The sequence below is a fragment of the Macaca fascicularis genome, chromosome 3 (assembly GCF_037993035.2).
Source record: "Macaca fascicularis isolate 582-1 chromosome 3, T2T-MFA8v1.1".
Taxonomy (NCBI): Eukaryota; Metazoa; Chordata; class Mammalia; order Primates; family Cercopithecidae; genus Macaca; species Macaca fascicularis.
This window is the reverse complement of record NC_088377.1, coordinates 3,174,362-3,195,837: the sequence shown is the minus strand read 5'-3', so window position 1 is coordinate 3,195,837 and position 21,476 is coordinate 3,174,362. Positions and strand designations below refer to the sequence as shown.

Genomic DNA, 21,476 nt, shown 5'->3' with positions numbered 1-21,476 from the left:
CAGGCGCCGCCACCACACCCGGCTAACTGTTTTTGTATTTTAGTAGAGACGGGGTTTCACTGTGTTAGCCAGGATGGTCTCGATCTCCTGACCTCATGATCCGCCCGTCTCAGCCTCCCAAAGTGCTGGGATTACAGGCTTGAGCCACCACGCCCGGCCTCATTTTCTTATCATTCATGTGTTTACTTGAGTAGCACTTTTAATTTCCTCCAAGAACTTTTTCTTTGCGTTCATCACTTGGCCAACTGTTTGGCACAAGAGGCCCAATTTTTGGCCTGTCTCGGCTTTCAACACACCTTCCTCAGCAGGCTTAGTCACTTCCAGCTTTTGATGTAAAGTGAGAACCGTGCGACTCCTCCTTTTACTTGGACACTTACAGGCTATCAGAGGGTTATTAAGTGGCCTCATTTCAACACTGCTGTGTAACAGGGAATAGGGAAGCTGGGGCAGAGGGAGAGAGATGGGAATAGCCAGACGGCGGAGCAGTTCAGAGCATGCACGACCTTTATCCACTCAGTTCCTCCTCTGATAGCGGCCCGGTTCACAGCACTGAAAAAATTACGGTAGGAACATCAAAGATCACTGACCACAGATCACCATGACAGGTATAATAATCCTGAAAAAGTCTGAACGATTGCAAAAGTTACCAAAATGTGCCACAGACGCCGGAAGTGAGCCCTGGCTGTTAGAAAGAGGCGGCCGATAGACTTGCTGGATTCAGGGCTGCCACGAACCTTCACGCTGCAGAAACTCAGTGTCTGGAAGTGCACTGAAGCCAGGCACAGTGAACAGGCTTCCTTCCGGCTTCTGGCATCCATGCTCGTGAGTGAGACTGCTCTGTAATTATCCTTCGCGTCCTGTTTTTGTCAGGTTTTGGCAAAAAGATTATATTAGCTTCAAGATGCACTGAGCATGGCCAGGTATTTCTTTCTTTTTTCTTTTCTTTTTTTTTTTTTTTTTTTACTTCTCTAAAAGAGTTTATGGACGATTGGAATCCCTACAGCAAGAGTGTAGGATCTCACTGGTGAAACTGTTCTGAACTTAGCATGATCATTTTTTTGGTGGTAGATGTTCGACTTCTGTTTCAGTTTTGTAACGATTATGGTATTCTTTGGGTTTTCTTTTTTCTTTTTTTGGTAACAGCTTTGTGGAGATATAGTTCACCCACTATATGACTCACCCATTTCGAGGGGATAAGTGTGATAGTTTAATATATTCACATAATTTGTAAAGGTCAATTTGGTATAAATTGGCACATCTGTCACCTTAAGTATTTGTCTTGTCTTTAAGCTTAAAACATTCAAGTTCTTCTCCATTATCTATTTTGAAATATGCAATAGATTATTGTAAACTGTAGTCACCGTACTGATCTGTAAACACTGGGTCTTATTTCTAAGTCTTGCTTCTTTTATCCAGTGTTTATCTGTACCCGCTAATCAGCCTCTCTTCCTCTCTGCCTCTGATTTATTCTTGAGGATATTGTTGTCCATTATCGTTCTTAGGAATTTGTCCATTTAAGTTTACATTTTTAAGTTCATTGCTATAAAGAGGCATCGGTAGCCTCTGATTTTAAAAGACCTGAAGCAGTGGACCCTGTTCCCCTTTCTTTCCTGACCTGATTCGCGCCTCCTCTCTTTTTATCATCAACTCTCTTGATAAAACTCTTGATTTTATTGATCTTTTCAGAGAACCAACTTTGTGGCTTTTTGTATGTTTTCTATCTTATTAATTTCTGAGTTTTAGATTGTTTTGTTCCTTCTTCTAAATTTGTTTTCCTAATTTTTTGAGATACATCTTGTGTCATTTGTTTTCAGCATTTTATTTATTTATTTATTCATTTATTTATTTTTTGAGACAGAGTCTTGCTCTGTCCCCCAGTCTGGGGTGCAGTGGTGCAGTCTCGGCTTACTGCAACCTCCACCTCCCGGGTTCAAGCGATTCTCCTGCCTCAGCCTCTGATGTAGCTGGGACTACAAGTGCATGCCACCAAGCCCAGCTAATTTTTTGTATTTTTTTAGTAGAGACAGAGTTTCCGCATGTTGCCCAGGCTGGTCTCCAACTCCTGGGCTCAGGCAATCCGCCCGCCTTGGCCTCCCAAAGTGCTAGGATTACAAGTGTGAGCTACTGCACCCGGCCTGTTATTAGCATTTTAAAATGTTCTAATGCAGTCCACACTTAAGGTTGCTGTTCCCCTTAGGAACTATTTAGGCTGCATCATGCAGCTTATATGTTGTGACATGAATTTCTTTTTTTTACTGTTTTGTTCAACATATTTTTGAATTCCTGTTTTGAATTTTTTGACAGTTGATCACTTAAAAAAATTTTTTTTTTGAGTCAGAGTCTCTGTCAGCCAGGCTGGAGTGCAGTGGTGTGATCTTGGCTCACTGCAACATAAACCTCTCAGGTTCGAGTGATTCTCCTGCCTCAGCTTCCCAAGTAGCTGGGATTACAAGCGCCTGCCATCACACCTGGTTAATTTTTTTTTTTTTTTTTTTTTTTTTTGACACAGAGTCTCGCTTTGTTGCCTAGGCTGGAGTGCAGTGGCACAATCTTGGCTCACTGCAACTTCCACCTCCCTGGTTTGAGTGGTTCTTCTGCCTCAGCCTCCCAAGTAGCTGGGATTACAGGCACCTGCTACCATGCCTAGCTAATTTTTTGTATTTTTAGTAGAGACAGAGTTTCACTATATTGGTCAGGCTGGTCTCGAACTCCTGACCTCAGGTGATCCACCCGCGTTAGCCTCCCAAAGTGCTGAGATTATAGGCATGAGCCACTGCGCCCGGCCTAATTTTTGTATTTTTAGTAGAGATGGGGTTTCACCATGCTGGCCAGGCTGGTCTCGAACTCCTGAGCTCAAGTGATCCACCGCCTTGGCTTCCCAAAGTGTTGGGATTACAGGCGTGAGCCACCACGCCCGGCCATGATAACTGCTTTTAACTTCTGAACAGACTAGGATTTTTGCAGATAACTTTTTGTTACTTTTTTTCCCTAGTTTAAGTGTCTTTGGGGTGAAGGAATCTGCTCTGCTTGATCTCTGTCTTCTGAAACTTGTTAGGGCTTTTGCCTTATGGCTCAGCACATGGTCAGATTTTAAAATGTTCTGTGTCTTTGAACAGATTCTAGTTCTGCAGTGGTAGGGGCAGTGTTGTGTGTAGTTTCATTGAATCAAGTTTATTCATCGTGTTGTTCAAATCTTCTATACCAAGGGTCAGCAAACCATAGCCCATAGGCTTAGCCTGGCTAGCTACCTGCTTTTATAAAGTTTTGTTGGATCACAGTCATACCCATTTGTTTATGTCTTGTCTACAGCTGTTTTTGCATTGTGGATTTGCCTATTTTTTCTTGCAATTGTATCAAGTTTTGCTTTATATACTTGAGAGCTATGTTATTAGGTGATAAAGACTTAAAATTTTATATCTTCCTTATGAATGAAGTGACTATGACTGTGAAATGATCTTCTTAACTTTTTAATGCTTTCTGCCTTTCAGACTTGGTCTGGAAGTAATATAGCGGCACCAGCTGCCTTTTGTTTACTGTTTGCTTTGCATGTCTCTTATTTTTTTATTTTTAATTTTTCTGTGTCTTTAAGTCTTTTTTTTTTTTTTTCTCCCCGAGACGGAGTCTCGCTCTGTCGCCCAGGCTGGAGTGCAGTGGCCGGATCTCAGCTCACTGCAAGCTCCGCCTCCCGAGTTTACGCCATTCTCCTGCCTCAGCCTCCCAAGTAGCTGGGACTACAGGCGCCCACCACCTCGCCTGGCTAGTTTTTTGTATTTTTTAGTAGAGACGGGGTTTCACCGTGTTAGCCAGGATGGTCTCGATCTCCTGACCTTGTGATCCGCCCACCTCGGCCTCCCAAAGTGCTGGGATTACAGGCGTGAGCCACCGCACCCGGCCAACTCTGTTCTTTTATTGGTTTCCCCACAAGCACAACATTCTTACTAAACAAATCTGCAATTAACCTGTACCTTTTACACTTGGGAATATCCAAGGACCTGCGAGCATCCTTACCTTCATTAATGCCCTTTACAACTAGTAGGCTGTATATTTAAATTCTCTTTTTTTTCCCCCCAAGACGGAGTCTTGCTCTGTCGCCCAGGCTGGAGTGCAGTGGCACAATCTTGGCTCACTACAGCCTCTGCCTCCTGGGTTCAAGCAGTTCTCTTGCCTCAGTCTCCCGAGTAGCTGGGATTACAGGCACCCGCCATTATGCCCAGCTAATTTTTGTATTTTTAGTAGAGATGGGTCTTCTCTGTGTTGGCCAGGCTGGTCTTGAACTCCTGACCTCAGGTGATAGCCCACCTTGGCATCTACCAAAGTGCTGGGATTACAGGCGTGAGCCACCACGCCCGGCCTGTGTATTCAAATTCTTTTTTACTTTTGAATATCACAAAACATTGCTGGATTATTACTTTTTTTTTTTTTCTTTTTCTGTGGATAACAGGGTTTTGCCATGTTGTCTATGCTGGTCTCAAACTCCTGAACTCAAGTGATCCTTGTGCCTTGGCGTCCCAAAGTGCTCGGATTACAGGCGTGAGCCACTGTGCCCGGCCTGATTACATTTTGTGTTAGATTTGCACACACTTGCCGCTTTCTTTGCTTTTATGTTTGGCATCTCAGACTTCCCATCTGGGATCACTTTTTCTCCTTGAAGTGCACGTACGTGAGAAATTCCTCTAGTCAGAGTGTGCTGGTGGTGAACCCACCCTTTTTGTGTTTGTCCGGAAATGCTGGTTTTCCCTGCTCCTTGGGGGACGTGCTTGCTGATTGCAGAACTCTCGGTTGGCAGTGGTGTTCTTTCAGAACTTTGATGTCAGCCTCTGCTTGGCCTCAGCATCTTTTTGTGTGAAGAAATCCTTGTCAGGACGTCTCTCCTTTGAAGGTAATCTCCCTTTTTTCTCAGGTTGCTTCTAAGATCAAAATTTAAAACTTGTGCTTCAAAGGACACCATCAAGAAAGTGAAAGGACGACCACAGGAAGGAGGTAGATGTTTGTAAATCACAGATCTGGCTGGGGACGTGCATCCAGAGCCTCTAAAGGTCTCTTAGAAGCCTGAGTGACTCGTGACCGAACCCTCGGGACCCCCTTGCCCTTACTGAGTGCGTTGGGAAGGGCTGGCAGACGGGGAAAAGGGAGCCCTGCTGCTTGGGCTGGCCGCAGTGAGCAGCAGCAACGCTGTGGTTCTGGCTCTTGCCTTCCTGCCCTGTGCAGAGCCCCGCTCCCATCTGCTCCCTGTGACTGAGAATTACTGGTCCCCCGGGAAGGCTTCCTTGTGTGCACAGTGGCTGCCTTGGCCCCAGTTCTGTCGGGTATTGAGAGGAGCCTCGGAGAACCCGTGGCTGGGAGTGGTGGAGATTGGCAACCCAGTGCTGGTGATGCTGTTGACCTACCTAGGTCAAGAAGAAACTGGGAAGAGGCCATGAACAGAGGAGGAGTGTCTCAGGTGCTGTCAGCACACGGTCTGCCTTTGGAGCACTGCCTTCTTTCTGCTGATTAACTGCAGGCTTGCCTTCTAGTTTAATGTGAGCAGGCAGATAGTCCTGCTATTGCATTCTGACACAGAAAATGTACTTTGAATGAGCTGCCTTCATTGAGAGTAAATGATCTGGAGATAGAAAGAAAAGGCAAATGCTTTTGTTCTCTTCAAGAGTTGGCTGTCAGGCTGGCTCTGCAAGTCAGGCGCTCTGCAGCTGAGGTTCCACTTTAGACCTAGGTCAGTGTGCCTTGGAGAGGGAACACCTGCTAGGTCCATTGGAGAAGCCCATTCTGGATGAGCAAGAACTTGGATTTAAAAATGCAAGATTCCAGCTTGCACTTCTAGCCATGATGGAAGATACAGGGCAAATTTCACAGCCTACCTTAATCAACCAGAAGATCAAACAAAAGTGCATGAAGCCACAGGCCTCAGACGCTGGTGGCAGGCTGTGTGGACGGTGACCGGAGAGGGGCATAAGGGGAGTGAGGCCTCGATAGCCCAGCTTGTTACCTGCGGAGTCTCCAGCCACAGGGCAGGGAGGGGAACCAGGACCTGGTGGAGACAGTGTGGAGTTAAGGGGCTCCAGGAAGGCTGGAATGTACAAAGAAAAATATGGGAGAAGAGGGAGTTGCATAAAGAAACAGCTTTGGAGAGCTGAGGAGGGGCCTTCCAGTCTTTGAGAGCTGACCACAGGTGGCGTGTGGATGCTGCCTGGGTGAGGGAAAGGGGCATGGGAGAGCAGGGGTGGCACAGTCCCCGAGTTCACAGGGTGGGGTCTGTGTGCTCAGTGGTCAGAGGGAGAGACTCACCACCCAAGTTTGTCCTACAAAGGTCTGCTCGGGACTCACCAAACAGAGCTTATGAGCGAGATCCGAAAGGATCAGACTGGTTCTAGGTTGACTGCTCCTGGAACAAAGCCCAGAGATGCAGGACAGTAGCAAAACCAGCATCCGGCGCCAAGTTCATAGGCACCAAGCTCACAGTGCCCAGCAGCCAAGCAAAAGTGACTGCCATATGGAAAACCCAGAAGAAGAGGAAAATCAACGGTTAGAAACATCCAGGCTAGACACTGTAGCTCCCACCTGCAATCCCAGCACTTTGGGAGGCTGAGGCAGGAGGATCACTTGAGCCCAGGAGTTCAAGACCAGCCTGGGCCACATAGCAAGACCCTGTCTCTAAAAAGATATGTGTTCTTTTGTTTGTTTAAAAAAATAATTAGGCCGGGCGCGGTGGCTCAAGCCTGTAATCCCAGCACTTTGGGAGGCCGAGACGGGCGGATCACGACGTCAGGAGTTCGAGACCATCCTGGCTAACACGGTGAAACCCCGTCTCTACTAAAAAATACAAAAAACTGGCCGGGCGCGGTGGCTCAAGCCTGTAATCCCAGCACTTTGGGAGGCCGAGACAGGCGGATCACGAGGTCGGGAGATCGAGACCATCCTGGCTAACACGGTGAAACCCCGTCTCTACTAAAAAATACAAAAAACTAGCCGGGCGAGGTGGCAGGCGCCTGTAGTCCAGCTACTCGGGAGGCTGAGGCAGGAGAATGGCGTAAACCCGGGAGGCGGAGCTTGCAGTGAGCTGAGATCCGGCCACTGCACTCCAGCCTGGGCTACAGAGCGAGACTCCGTCTCAAAAAAAAAAAAAATACAAAAAACTAGCCAGGCGAGGTGGCGGGCGCCTGTAGTCCCAGCTACTCGGGAGGCTGAGGCAGGAGAATGGCGTAAAAACCCGGGAGGCGGAGCTTGCAATGAGCTGAGATCTGGCCACTGCACTCCAGCCTGGGTGACACAGCAAGACTCCGTCTCAAAAAAAAAAATTAGCTGAGCATAGTGGTGTGCACTTGTAGTTCCAGCTACTCAAAGGCAGAGGCAGGAGGATCCCTTGAGCCTGGAGTTTGAGGCTGCAGTGAGCTATGATTATGCCACTGCCCTCTAGCCTAGGCAACAGAGTGAAACTCTGTTAAAAAAAAGAAGAGAAAAGCGAAGGGAAGGGAACTATATCTATCCAGAGGATGGAGCTAGCAGACAAGGATGTTAAGATGGCATATGTTCCATGTGTTCAATGTCAGGGAATATATGATAAAAATAAAGAAAAAAGGGAAGATATGAAAAAACGACCCAGGGCCAGACGTCATGGCTCACGCCTGTAATCCCAGCACTTTGGGAGGCTGAGGTGTGAGGATTGTTTGAGCTCAGGAGATCAAGACCACCCTAGACAACCCCATCTGTACAGAAAAGTACAAAAATTAACTGGGCGTGGTGGTGCACACCTGTGGTCTCAGCTCTTAGGAAGCTGAGGTAGGGGGATGGCTTGAGCCCAGCAAGGTTGAGGCTGCAGTGAGCCATGATCATACCATTGCACGCCAGCCTGGGTGACAGCGTGGGACTGTCTCAAAAAGAAAAAAGACCCAAAGAAAAAAGACCCAAGTAAATCCTCTAAAAATGAAAAACATGCTGAATGGGATTAATGGTAGATTAGACATTGCAGAAGAAAAGATCAGTGTACTTGAAGACACAGCACTTTGTAAAATGAAACACAAAGAAAGATGAAAAAATGAACAGAGCATCAATGGGACCATATTGAGCAGAGTAACGTACGCAACTGGTTTCCAGAAAAGAGGCACACGTGGTAGAAAATACCTGAGAACGATAATGGCTGGATCTGATGAAAACTCATTCTGAAGAAGCTCAACAAATCTCAAACAGAAGAAACACGAAGACATTCACCCCAATACACACACACCATCATCCAATTGTCGAGAATCCTAAAAGTAGACAGAGGCAAACGCTATCACGTACAGAGGAACAAAGACAAAAGTGAGAGCCGGCTTCTGATCAGAAACTATACGATTTGAAGACAGTGGAGGAATGCCTTTCAAACACCCAAAGACAATATTGGACACCTATCTACAAAAACAATGGCCCTTTACCCTACTTTATGCTATATTTAAAAATTATCTCAAAATGGATCATAGACCTAAACGTGAAAGCTAGAACTGTAAGATTAATACAAGAAAATATGTGATATATACACTGTCTTTGTCAGTTTGGGCTGCTATAAAAAAATTAACACCGACTGGCTGGCTTAAGTAACAGACATTTATTTCTCACAGTTCTAGGGGCTGGAAGTCTGAGGTCAAGGTGCCTGTAGGTTTGGTGCCTGGTGAGGGCCTCTCCCTGGTTGTGCCCTCATATGGCAGAGAGACAGGAGCAGCTGGCTTGTGTCTTTTGGCATAATGGCACCAATCCCATTTTTGAGGCTCCTCCCTCTTGGCCTAATCCCCTGCCAATGGCCCTGTCTCCAGATTTTCATCACATTAGCAGGGAGGATTTCACCGTATGAATTTGGACCAGGCTTGGTGACTCATACCTGTGATTCCAGCACTTTGGGAGGGCAAGGTGGCCGGATCACTTGAGTTCAAGAGTTCAAGACCAGCCTAGGCAACATAGTGAAATGCTGTCTCTACAAAAAATTAAAAAAAAAAAATTATCTGGGCACAGTGGCACACACCTGTAGTCCCAGCTACTTGGGAGGCTGAGGTGGGAGAATCACTTGAGCCCAGAAGACTGAGGCTGCTGTGAGTCGTGATTGTGCCACGGTGACTCCAGCCTGAGTGACAGAGCGAGATCCTGTCTCAAAAAAACATATGAATTTGTGGCTGGGGGATACAAACATTCAGTCCATAGTGTCTGTAGTGGAATATTATCCAGCCTTAAATGTGAATGACATTCTGACACCTGCCACCGAGTGGGTGAGCCTTGAGGACATTATGTTAAGTGAAATAAACCAGTCACATAAGGTCAAATGTGTATGATTCCACTTACATGAGGTCCCTAGAGTGGTTAACTCAGAGACAGAAAGTGGGATGGTGGGTGCCAGGGGCTGGGGGGATGGTGTTTAATGAGGTCGGTGTTTAATGGGGACAGTGTTTCTGCTTGGGAAGATGAGAAAGTTCTGGAAATGGACAGGGGTGATGGTTGCACAGCAGTGGGAATGGACGTAAAGCCCCTGAACCACGCACCTAAAAATGGTGAATTTTATGTGATGTATATTTTACCACAATGTAACACAAATGAGCAAACATCGGCTTCTTCCCGGTTGTGGGCAGGCAGGCTAATGGTCTGCTGGGGTGGCTGGGCTGGACTTTGGAGGGGCCCAGGGCTGCGGCTGGCAGGGCTTTGGGGAGCAGCAGGAGTGCATGTAAGGCTGGTGTAGCTGTCGCAGGAGCTGTGGCATCCGGAGGGGCCCGTGGTGGCCCCACCTTTCCAGGAGCCTGCAGGTGGCTTCCCTGTGTCCGTCCTGGGGCGTGACCTCTGGCGGCTCCGGGACTGTTCGTTTATGAGCCATCTGTTGGGCCTCCAGGCCAGGCAGTGGGAAGCAGGGCGACAGCAACGCCCTGACTGGCCTTGACCCTGATGTTTAAGTTACGGAGTGTCGGATCAGGAGAGGATGTTAATGCGTGCTTGTCAGTCTCCCTGGCATGCAGCCTTTCGGGTTTTGAAGTGGCCACACGTATTTGGTCACACGGCGGCTCTCCAGTCCTACGCAAGCACGTTGACATGTGTGCCTTTCACTTTCAGGCTTGTCCAGCCGGAAGCCCTGAGGACAGCTGTTCCCACTGGCTCTGCTGACCTTGTGCCTTGGTAAGTGGGCAGTGAGGCCGCCTGACACAAGGCGCCGTGTGTGTGTGTGTGTGTGTGTGTGTCCAGTTTTGGGGTCAGTGTTGGACCTTGATACCTTGTTGATTAATTTTTCTTAAAGGGTATATATTTTAACCTTTGCTTGTGACCAACAGAATGTTTATTATGGTCTCTTCTCATTTGTCCAAAACCCAGATGGTAAAGTTCAGGTAACTTTGTTCTCTTCCTGCGAGGGGTGAGCTGAGCTCAAAGGGGCTGAGCTACAAATGCCGCTGGGCTGAGGTGCCTGCCTGGGCACAGCTGACATGGGGGTCACTTCATAGGGCTGCCCTGGCTCTGTTAGCAGCCCAGGAAGTCCATCTCTCTCCTGGAGACCGACTGGGAGCCATCTGTGGGATGGGGCAGACCTGTGGCCTGGGGACAGCTGCACGATCCCCGTGGGGAGCCCAGCTGGCTATTGCTGGAGGGTGCCCTGCTCCTGGGGGTCGGTGCCCTGCTCCTGGGGGCTGCTCTCCTCAGGAAGCCCTGGGTTTGGCTGAGAGCAGGGAATTGCCTGGCCGTTGAGTCACTGGGTGGGACCGGGGATGGGCAGTTCCTCCTGTGCTCCTGCGGCCCGTCCTCATAGGGCCCCTGCCCACTGCTCCCGTGTGTTCCGCCCCCATTCCCAGGCCCGCTGCCGCGGCTGATGAGGCTGCAGGTCCCTTCCAGGTGGGCCTGGACCCCGTGTCCTTCTCCCCCTGTGGCTGCTTTCGACCTGGGAGGCGCCTCTCCTCCAAATACTGTCGGCAGAGATCAAATCCCATCCCTGATGTTCCGAGGCTTCCAGGTGTAACTCACAGGCCCAGTTCTGGGTAGGCAGGTGATTTAGCCTCCTGCCTCCCAGTCACAACCCAGGGTGTGTTGACAGCTGCCATTTGATGAAAACAAACACTAGCAGGATTGACGTGGCCAGCGCCAAGCTCGGGCTTTCAGAGAGGCAGTCATGGCTGACCTCGAACAGCGCTGCTGACCGTCTGAGCCGGGTGTTGAATGCCTCCTTAGTATTTAAATTAAAATGACTGCATTTAGTGTCTCTTTTTATTTTTTATTATTTATTTATTTTGAGACAGTCTGACTCTGTCGCCCAGGCTGGAGTGCAGTGGAACGATCTCGGCTCACTGCAACCTCCGCTTCCCGGGTTCAAATGATTCTCCTGCCTCAGCCCCCCGAGTAGCTGGGTCTACAGGTGCCCGCCACCACGCCCGGCTAATTTTTGTATTTTTAGTAGAGACAGGGTTTCACTGTGTCGGCCAGGATGGTCTCTATTGCTTGACCTCGTGATCCGCCCGCCTTGGCCTCCCAAAGTGTTGGGATTACAGGCGTGAGCCACCGTGCCCGGCCTAGTGTCTCTTTAGGATTGTTTTATTAAGATTGCTTATTTGATAGCAGATACTATAAAGTTACTAACGATACTGTAAAGACACAGTGGCAGCTCCCAGCTGTGGCACTCCGATCTCTCCTCTCTAACATTCTGAATTCACAAATGTTTACTTGCTCATTGTTGATTTAATACTTTGCCTGTGGTTTAAACTGTTAAATTGTTGCAAATTGCTATTCTGTGCAAAAGAAACTTGCACTGTGTTGCACCCCCCAGTTTGGCTCTCACGGCATTCCCGGCATTCCCACTCTTCTGTGTCCTTTGGCTATTGTGGGACTGTACTCATGGGTGAGAGGAGGGCAGGGGGCTTCCGCCATGGCCACAGGGCTGTGGGAAGGCCACCAGCAAGGGCTGGGGGGCCAGGGGGCTTCCAATCTGTCAGGTGCAGGACGTGGCGCACGTGGGCTTGTGCTGTGGACGAGGTTTTGCTTCTAGGGGAGAAACTGGCCAAGGTGCAGCGGGCATCAGCAGACCTCTCCCAGAAAGAGGACATTTCGAGAAGATGAAGGTGGAAATCAGTTTGACCTCCTTGGTCCCCTTTCTGGGGACAGGGAATTACGATTCTGTAACAGCTGAGGTCTGGGAGAAAGAACGGGAAGAAGGACAGGTTGGAAACATTGTGTCTTTGGGGGCTAGTAATGGCTGCAGATCAACCCAAATCAGATTTACAACCAAGCTTCCAGGATGAGTAACTTGACATTCACAAAACTGGATGACTGTCAGTGGTGGCGCCGCATGTATCACTTTTGGGAGGGAGGAGAGATGGCAGAACTAAACTGACGGTGCCGCACTGCAGCCCCCCGCCCAAGCTGGTGAGTGTTAACATCGAAATCTGTAGCAAAACATTTGCCCATGACTTGCACCAGTACCTCTCGAAAGGTGCCCAAATATCTAACAAACATCTGAAAAGGCAACTTCATTGGTTATCAGAGAAATGAACATTTAAAACCAGAAATGTTGTATCACTCCACAGTCAGTGGATTGGCTAAAACCAACGAGTCAGATAAGGCCAGACTTGGTGAGGAGGTGGGATGGGGCACGATGGGGTGCGATGGGACGCTCGTTCCTCATGGTGGCTGTGACTTGACCTCTTTTTGGAAAACTTTGGCGATATCTTCCAAAGCGGAGCAAACCCATGGCTTGTGACCCAGCCGCTCTGCTCTAGGGCGTGAAGCCACAGCCAAGCCCAAGAGTGTCACCAGCTCCGTGTTCATCAGACCCGTGTGCCCTGCGGAGGTGGACTGGGTGAATACACTGCTGTGTGCTTGCCCAGGGGAGCAGCATGGAATGAGGTGCGTGGAAACAGCCCCGCTCTGCCTGGACGAGCCGACAGGCACATGCTGGGTGGAAGAAGCGCAGTGGGTCAGCACATGTGCAAGGCGTGCAGCACAGTGACAGACCTAGCAGGGGGAGCAGGAGGCGCAGCTGCCCTGGCAGGAGGCAAAGGAGGCCTGGGGGGCTTCAGGGGCTGGTGAGCATCTGTTGCTGTCCCTTCCCTCCCTTCCCCTCCACTCTTGTCCCCTCCCCTCCCTTCCCTTCCCATCCTTTTTTTTTTTTTTTTTTTTTTTTGAGACGGGGTCTCGCTCTGCCTCCCAGGCTGGAGTGCAGTGGTGCGATCTCAGTTCACTTCAGCTTTGAGTTCTCCTGGGCTGAAGGGATCCTCCCGCCTCAGCCTCCCGGTAGCTGGGACCACGGGCATGTGCCACCACACCCGGCTAACTTTTTTATTTTTTGTAGAGACCGGGTTTTGCCATGTTGCCCAGGCTGGTCTTGAACTCCTGGGCTCAAGCGATCTGCTTGCCTTGGCCTCCCAAAGTAGTTGGGATTCGTTTCTTGATCTGGGTGCTGCTGGTCAGAGTGGATCCTCTCTGGAATTTCATCCAGCCACACGCTGAAGATTTTTTTTTTTTTTTTTTTTTTTTTTTTTTTTTTTTTTTTTTTTTGAGACGGAGTCTCGCTCTGTCGCCCAGGCTGGAGTGCAGTGGCCGGATCTCAGCTCACTGCAAGCTCCGCCTCCCGGGTTTACGGCATTCTCCTGCCTCAGCCTCCCGAGTAGCTGGGACAACAGGCGCCCGCCACCTCGCCCGGCTAGTTTTTTGTATTTTTTTTTAGTAGAGACGGGGTTTCACCATGTTAGCCAGGATGGTCTCGATCTCCTGACCTCGTGATCCACCGGTCTCGGCCTCCCAAAGTGCTGGGATTACAGGCTTGAGCCACCGCGCCCGGCCACGCTGAAGATTTATGTACTTCTCTGTATCTGTTACACTTTAACAGAAAGTTTCCTATAAAACCGTGCCATACCTGGCGTGGTGACTCACGCCTGTAATCCCAGCACTTCGGGAGGCCAAGGCGGGCGGATCACGAGGTCAGAAGATCGAGACCATCCTGGCTAACACAGTGAAACCCCTTCTCTACTAAAAATACAAATAATTAGCTGGGTGTGGCGGCGGGCACCTGTAGTCCCAGCTACTCGGGAGGCTGAGGCAAGAGAATGGCGTAAACCTGGGAGGCGGAGCTTGCAGTGAGCCAAGATTGCACTCCAGCCTGGGTGACAGAGCGAGACTCCATCTCAGAAAACGACAAAAAAAAAAAAAAAAAAAAACCGTGCCACATGAGCTTCGTTAGAGCTTGCGTTTTCAGTTTCATCTGATTCCCTCTGTGAAAAATATGAGCTTCTACAAAACAGCAGACTCAAAAAGCAACAACAACCAAACCCTCAAACCCAGCCGACTGGTACCATGTTAAAGCCACACGTCTGTCGATTCCCCTGCCGGGTGTTTGCACGCCCTCTCCGTCGCCGTCGCACGGCTCGGTGTGCTGGAGACCCTGGGGGACAGAGCAGTCCCCACCCGCATGGAAGCATGTTCCTGTAACAGCGAAGCAAAGGGATGACGCCTTCGGAGGAGGCCGCTGGCCCAGGCTCCCCAGGGACACTTTCACATTCCATGTGCGGGAAGACCTGAGCACTTCAGAGCCTAAATTACGTGGGAAAAATGTGTGTGTGTCCCAAAGCTGGAGTGAGATTTCCAAGGCGTGTATGAGGCACTTGGCAAGCTTCATTTGTGCCCTAAAGCACAAAATACCAAGGCTTGGGGTGAATTTGGTGACATCCAGAACTGGTAGCCTTATTGGGGCTGGTCACCCCCCAGCCCTGAGGACTGCGGGGAAGGAATGCCTGTCATGAGTGGAACCAGCCAAGTTCACACACAGCCACCTGCTAGCCTGACCCGTGCGTTGAGCCCCGGCCCTTCTCGATCAGAGAGGAAGAGTCCGGATCAGGGGGAGCACACAGGCTGGGAGCTTGTGGAGCCCGGTGTGTGACTTGCTGCATGATTCACAGCAAGGCATTTGCTTTCCTGGGCCTTGGTGACCCGTCTGGGAAGTGGGCACAGGAGCCCAGCTCTTGCATAGATAGCAGGTGAGGGCATGGGGTGGGGGGAGTGGAGCCAGGGCTCGTGGGGGCAGCACTAGAAGGATGAGAAGGGACCTATGGCCTCCAGCTCCAGGTTCAGGACTGAAACGCCAGCAGCTCCTAAAACCTTTGGGTTCTTTAAGAAAAGGCTAATTGCAGAGGACACTTGCTGACGAGGGCGAGGATCAAAGCCCGTGCTGCGTCAGCGTGGTGGCCTGCCAGCTCCAGGCTGCAAAAGTCCCTCGTCATTTCATTTCCTTCCATCCCTGTGGAGCGAACCCTGTTGTTTGCGTTTTTCAGATGAGGATACAGGCTCAGGCTCAGCTCTCAGGCCCCCGGATGCCCGTCTGTGCCCTGAGGTTGGCCTGCGTCTTCTGCTCCTGGGTCCTCATGTGCCCCCATCACAGCCACCCCTGCCCTGAGAGGGAGGCCACTGGGAAAAACCCCGAGAGCGGCCGGGCCTCAGCTCAATGGACTTCATTCGTTGATTCTAATTTTTACTTACTATTTTTTTTTCTTCGTACAACAAACATTGTCTGATAAGGGACTTCACTCTTCCAACTTCAAGAAAGGTTCCTCGTGGGTCTGGGTGCTGCAAGGGCCCCATTGGGCCGATCCGGTGACATCACTTGGGGTGGCTTCCTCGGAAGCTGCAGGCCCCTCGGTCCACGGCCCCGTCACGGCAGGCAGTGGACTGGCCGGCGGTGGGCCACTCGTTTTTCATACACATTTTAAGAGGATTTTAAAGTGTTCTTGAGTCTTTCTTGGATAACGAAAGGTATCCGGACGGTGCCGTTCCATCGTATTTGTCTCAGGTCTCATCTCTCCTCACTCTGCCCTCATTGTAGGAGAGCCTGGCTCCCAGGCCTGCAGGCCGACCGTGGATCTCTGAGAAGCCACTGGGTGGGACTTTGTTCTCTGCTGCAGGGGGAAGCTGTAAGGGAGCGCCGGGCCCCCGTCCTGAGCGTTAGTCCACCGTCCTGCAGGTTCTATCTGAACGCTAGCCTGGTGGGGAGGGGGGCCCAGGCCTCATCGTGGAGAGGGTGGGGGTGAGGAGTAAGCCCCCAGGTGGCACATTGCAGCCCCCAGGGCACCCTGGGCTTGGAGTTTAGGAGACCTAGGACGCATCCTGGGGAAGTGAGGCAGGTATGTGGTGTCTTGTTCTTTCCGGATTAAAACCCACAGCATGACCTGTGGCTGGGATCCCCCTGTTCGTGAGTTCTCAAGTGAGGGGAGCCTGAAGGGTGTGACTCACACCTGTCTCAGGAACACGGAGGACAGAGGCGGATGGAGACAGCCTCCCTCTGTGCTTCCGGCCTCTTTCTGGGGGATGCGTGTTCAGCCCTGACGGCAGCCAAAGGTTTGTGCCAGTCTGGTCCTGCGCCCATGAGAGGGTGCTGGGCTGCAGAGATTGGTGGCAGATGCCCTGGAGGAGGGGAGTGGAGCCACAGGTGTCTCCCAGTGGCTGTGGCCGCACATGTTGCCAGCAGCAGTCTAGGGTCCTAACACAGTGAGTGAAGGACAGGTGGAGGGGAGGGCCGAGGAGGGCCGGCCTTCCCTCTGGAAGCAAGCGTGCTACATGGGGACTGGAGGTGGTGGGTGTTCCAGGTCACTGTGCAGTTCTTACACCTTTGCTGTGCGTTGGAGGAGGAATTATCTTTGTGCTCTAAAGTGTGATATATATGAGGCGAGAGCAAAGGGCTCAGACTTTGATCTGCCAAGCTATGTCTCGTGAAGTCAGGTATTCTGCAAGGGAAGCTTCTTTCTTAAGAAACAAATCAGTGTTCAGGACAAGGCTATACTGTTCCAGCCACTGCAGAGACAGAGGATTGGAGGTTAATGTGCACACAAGTTAATTTTCCATTTGATATTTACATTTTCATTATAAAAGTAATACATGTTTATGAAATTTAAACACAGAGGCAAATCTAATAAATAATTAAAGTTGCATTCTTCACTCCATCCCAAATCCCACTCTTTTTCCTGGAGGGAACCACTATAAGTGGTTTGTGGTTTATCATTCTAGAGTTTATACAAAGTACATGTAAGAACATACATACACACACAGGGTTTCCAAAAATGCACCTACGTGTCATGACATCTCTCGGCAAAACCTGATTTTAACTTGTCTTGGGAAACTTTCACTACACATAGATCTACTTCATTTAAAGAAACACTTCCTTTTTTATGCATGTTCTAAAGAGGTACCTATAGACACACACACGTATGCATTATGTCTGTGTGATGGTTTCGGAGCAGTTACCTGATTATCAGTCTCCCAGAACCAGAGTGTGCCTTAAAGACTTGAACTGTGTGTGTGCGATTTGGAAAGTGTCCTAGAACTGCGCTCTTATATTGAGGGACTGGGCAGGGTCAGAAGCAGCCTGTCCAGGCCAACGCAGTGAGGCCTGTCCAGGAAGATTTCGACACTGGCCCTCATAGCTCCCCGGTTTCTGGGTGACCCCGCCTGGCCCAGATGCCGCCTCGCTGGAAGGCGGACTTTGCCTCCTGCCTGCTGTTTCTGTCTGTCTATCTGGTGCATTCATAAGTTCATCAAGGTGGCAAGGAGGCCCTAGGTGCTCCGTGGCCTGGGCTGCAGACTCCTTTTCCACTGTGGAGCCGCTGTGCTCTGAAACGTCCTGCACGGGGTTCCTCCTGTTGGAACACAGGTAAAGGGCTCTATGCATGCATATTTCTGCGTGTTTTATTGACCGGGTCACCTGTGTTCGTTAGCTAGCAGCTCCCCTGCAGTCGTCTGAAGTGCAGGGCAGCAGACACAGGGGCGGTGATGTTCGTCTGACCATGCCTGGTCACAAGGCTGCTGTGTGTCTGTGGGTGCGTCTTCTCTCAGACGCTGCCTGCCTGGCACGCCCTTACCTCTTGGTGAATGTAATTCAAAGCAAAGGCTGCCCCTGGAACTGCCAGACCGGGCCCCAGCATGTCTTGCTGTGCTGGTTTGGCTTTAGGTCAGGGGGTCCCGGTGGAACTCTACGGACTCATGGTTGTGATGGCGCTGGCAGCCTAGAGGTATCTTAGTTGTCCTCACAGGCTTGACTTGGGTGTTGCTGTAAGTGTTCTTCTCGTCACTTCCATGTGGATTGGAATCAGGAGGCATGTCCATGGCAACACGTGGGCCCGAACTGGATGGGACCACTGTGTGCCTTCAGTCCAGCCTGCCAGAGTGGCAGAGGATGATGCCAGGGCCACAGGGCAAGCCTGGCACACAAGCAAAAGGTGGGGCACATGTGAGTCACATCTCCTTTTTATTGTGGCTTTGTCTCCCTTCCTCTTCCCTCCCAAGTGAAGATGAATTTCTCCTGAGGAAGGCACTGGCCATGGCGCACACCTGGTGAGGAAGGCAGGCAGCCCCCGTGGACGCCAGGGGTGCTCTGGCCGTGGCCGGGAACTTGTGGATTTTCCATGCAGATGATCGTGTCATGTACAAATGATGAAAGCTTGCTTTGTTCTTTCCAATCTTTATCTCTCTCCTTTACTTGTCCTATGCCACTGGCTGCAGGAAGTGCCCTGAGGAACGGGGCCTCGTGCCTGCTTCTTTCTTAGTCGGTGGTACGTGGCCATGGACTTTAGCATCTGCTTTTCCTGAGTAAATGCAAATCATCCTGTTGCTTTTCTCCTTTTATCACTTAGTGTCAATAGTCCTGTTAATTGGTTTTCTATAGTAAACCATTCCTGTGTCCTAGGATAAACCAAATATGGTCATGATATTTTGGTGAAGTCCTGGCTGGAGTCAGTTTGCAAACGTATATTTACTGTGGGTATTCCATCGCTGGGCATACGTGAGGCTGGCCTTTAACTACAGGGCGCTCTGCCTTGTCCCTGGTGTTGGCTGCGGTGCCTTTGGTGTTTGCCCAGTGAGTGAAATGCTGACTGGCCTGTGAATGAGCACCTCACTGGAAGTTCAGTGAGTGTCTTCTCCTAGGGGAGGCAGACATTGAATTCGTGTAATATTTTGTACTGGCCGCTGCTTTGCTGAGTGTTTTCACTGGGAAGCCAGGGTTGAATTTTGTTGTGTTGCCTGTCAAGCCTTCTTGTTAAGGAATCAGATGAACTTTGTTAGTCAGTTTCGTCATAGCAAACCATCCTTGCATTCATGAAACAGATCCACATGGTCATCATGTGTGTGTTGACTTTTTAATGCACTGTTAGCCCTGTTTGCTAAATTTTAAAGACTTTTTTGCATTCGTAGTCGTATGAAGAGCAGTGATTCTCAAACCTATGGGCTCTTTACACTCTTAAAAAATTACTGAGGGCCTGGTGTGGTGGCTCAGGCCTATAATCCCAGCACTTTGGGAGGCCGAGGTGAGTGGGTCACTTGAGCTCAGAAGTTTGAGACCAGCCTGGGCAACATGGTAAAACCCCGTCTCTATAAAAAATACAAAAATTAGCCAGGCATGGTGGCACATGCCTCTAGTACCAGCTACTTGGGAGGCTGAGATGGGAGGATCACCTGAGCCCCAGGGGTGGAGGTTGCAGTGAGCTGAGATCACCCCACTGCACCCCAGCCTGGGTGACAGAGCAAGACCCTGTCTCAAAAAAAAAAATTATTGAGGACCCCAAAGAGATTTTGCTTTTGAGTTGCAACTATTGTGGTCCTTAACTGGGGTGACTCCCCTTGTCCTCTGGCGGACATTTGGCGATGGCAGGAGATGTTTTTGGTTGGCAGCTGCCAGGAGACAGTCACTCCTGCATCAAATGCACAAAGACCAGGGAGGCTGCTGAATCCCGCAGGGCACAGCCGGCCCCACAGCAGACTTATCCCATCCAAAATGCCAGGAGTACTGAGGTCAGGAGACCTCTAATATGGTGTCGGTAGACGCTAGTTAAGAAATTAACAGTAAGAACATTTAAAAATATTTAATAATTCATTTCAAAGCCCAATGCGTACAAAAAATATTTTTTTTTTCCTGTGTCCTGGGATAAACCAGCTTTTGTAAGGAAAACCCATAGTTTCCAAAATTAGTAAGGACAGTGGCCCTGTTTTCTATTTTTATGTCTCTTTGATGTCTGACCTCAGCGGCCACAGCCGACATCTCTCTGCCTCTGCAGGCAGCCCGTTGTGCTGTGTCGTGGCTGAGGCTCAGAAAGAAAATTATGCTGCCCAAGGCTATGAGCTCGTGAAGAAGGCTCTCAGAACCCCCCTGCCTGCGAGGTCTGGGGCCCCCCCGGGTTCCTCACGCCACAATTTGAGACGGTGATTCAGGCACATTTCCTTCTTCCCTTCCCTCTGCACCCTTTCTCCTTGTGAATTTTATGTCACTGTTGCTTCATTAAAGGGATTGGGACGTCTTCCTTCTTTATGTTCTGGAAAAGTTTAATTAATGTTAAAATAGTCTATTCTTATAGGATTTGTAGAATTCACTTGTGAAATCATCTGCCTTTGGTATTTTTGTTAGAGGTAAATTTTATAAAACTTTTTAATAGATATTTTAATTATTTTTATTTTACAATTTTTAAAAAATACTAGATTCCACGTAGAGGTGGTTTTTTTTTTGTTTTTGGTTGTTTTTTTTTGTTTGTTTGTTTGTTTTTTTTTGTTTTTTTAGAGATGAAGTCTCACTTTCTTGCCCAGACTGGAGTACAGTGGTGTGATCTTGGCTCACTGCAGCCTCAAACTCTTGGGCTCAAGCAATCCTCTCGCCTCAGCCTCCCAAGTGGCTGGTGTGCCCCACCACGCCCAGCTAATTTGTAAATTTTTTGTAGGGGTGAGGGTCTTTCTGTGTTGCCCAGGTTGGTTTCAAACTCCTGGTCTCAAGTGATCCTCACAGCTCGGCCTCCCAAAGCACTGGTATCACAGGCCTGAGCCACCATGCCCAGTACTCAGATATTTTAATTCTGTAAAAATAGATCAGCTGGGTGTGGTGGCTCACGCCTATAATCCTAGCCCTTTGGGAGGCCGAAGCAGGTGGATCACGAGGTCAGGAGATCAAGACCATCCTGGCTAACACAGTGAAACCCCGTCTCTGCTAAAAATGCAAAACAATTAGCCGGGCGTGGTGGCGGGCGTCTGTAGTCCCAGCTACTCGGGAGGCTGAGGCAGGAGAATGGCGTGAACCCGGGAGGCAGAGCTTGCAGTGAGCCAAGATCGCACCACTGCACTCCAGCCTGGGTGACAGAGTGAGACTCCATCTCAAAAAAAAAAAAAAAAAAAAAAAAAAAATTTCAATTTAGCTATTAAGATTAAAAAATTTTTTTCCTTTTATATTTATTAATTCCTTCAGTTACTTTGTAATTTTCAGCTTTTTAAGTTGGAGGCTTCATTCTCTTATTGTCTTGCTTTCATTTCTAAAGATTTAAAGTAATTGATGGGTTAAATTTTCCTCTAAAGCACTGCTTTAGTTTTATTAGTATGGTTTCTGAAAATTCTTCAGTTTTTCTTTTTTTTTTTGAGACGGAGTCTCGCTCTGCCACCCAGGCTGGAGTGCAGTGGTGCGATCTCAGCTCACTGCAAGCTCCACTTCCCGGGTTCACGCCATTCTTCTGGCTCAGCCTCCCGAGTAGCTGGGACTACAG

At 49.5% G+C, this 21,476-nt stretch overlaps 1 protein-coding gene across 4 annotated transcripts in view; it reads left to right on the top strand.

Moving 5' to 3' along the window:
* Window positions 1-21,476, top strand: part of AGPAT3 (1-acylglycerol-3-phosphate O-acyltransferase 3) — a 122,348-nt gene that overhangs the window by 22,545 nt on the left and 78,327 nt on the right. For 2 of the 4 annotated variants that reach the window (XM_074033934.1, XM_015446802.4), the window contains exon 2: window positions 10,057-10,119. The exons of 1 other annotated variant lie outside the window; for it this stretch is intronic. The gene's annotated coding sequence lies outside the window, so the exon portion shown is untranslated. Of the gene's footprint in view, window positions 1-10,056; window positions 10,120-17,491; window positions 17,615-21,476 lie in introns of those variants that run through there. One more of the 4 variants, XM_065541332.2, reaches the window with a different exon arrangement.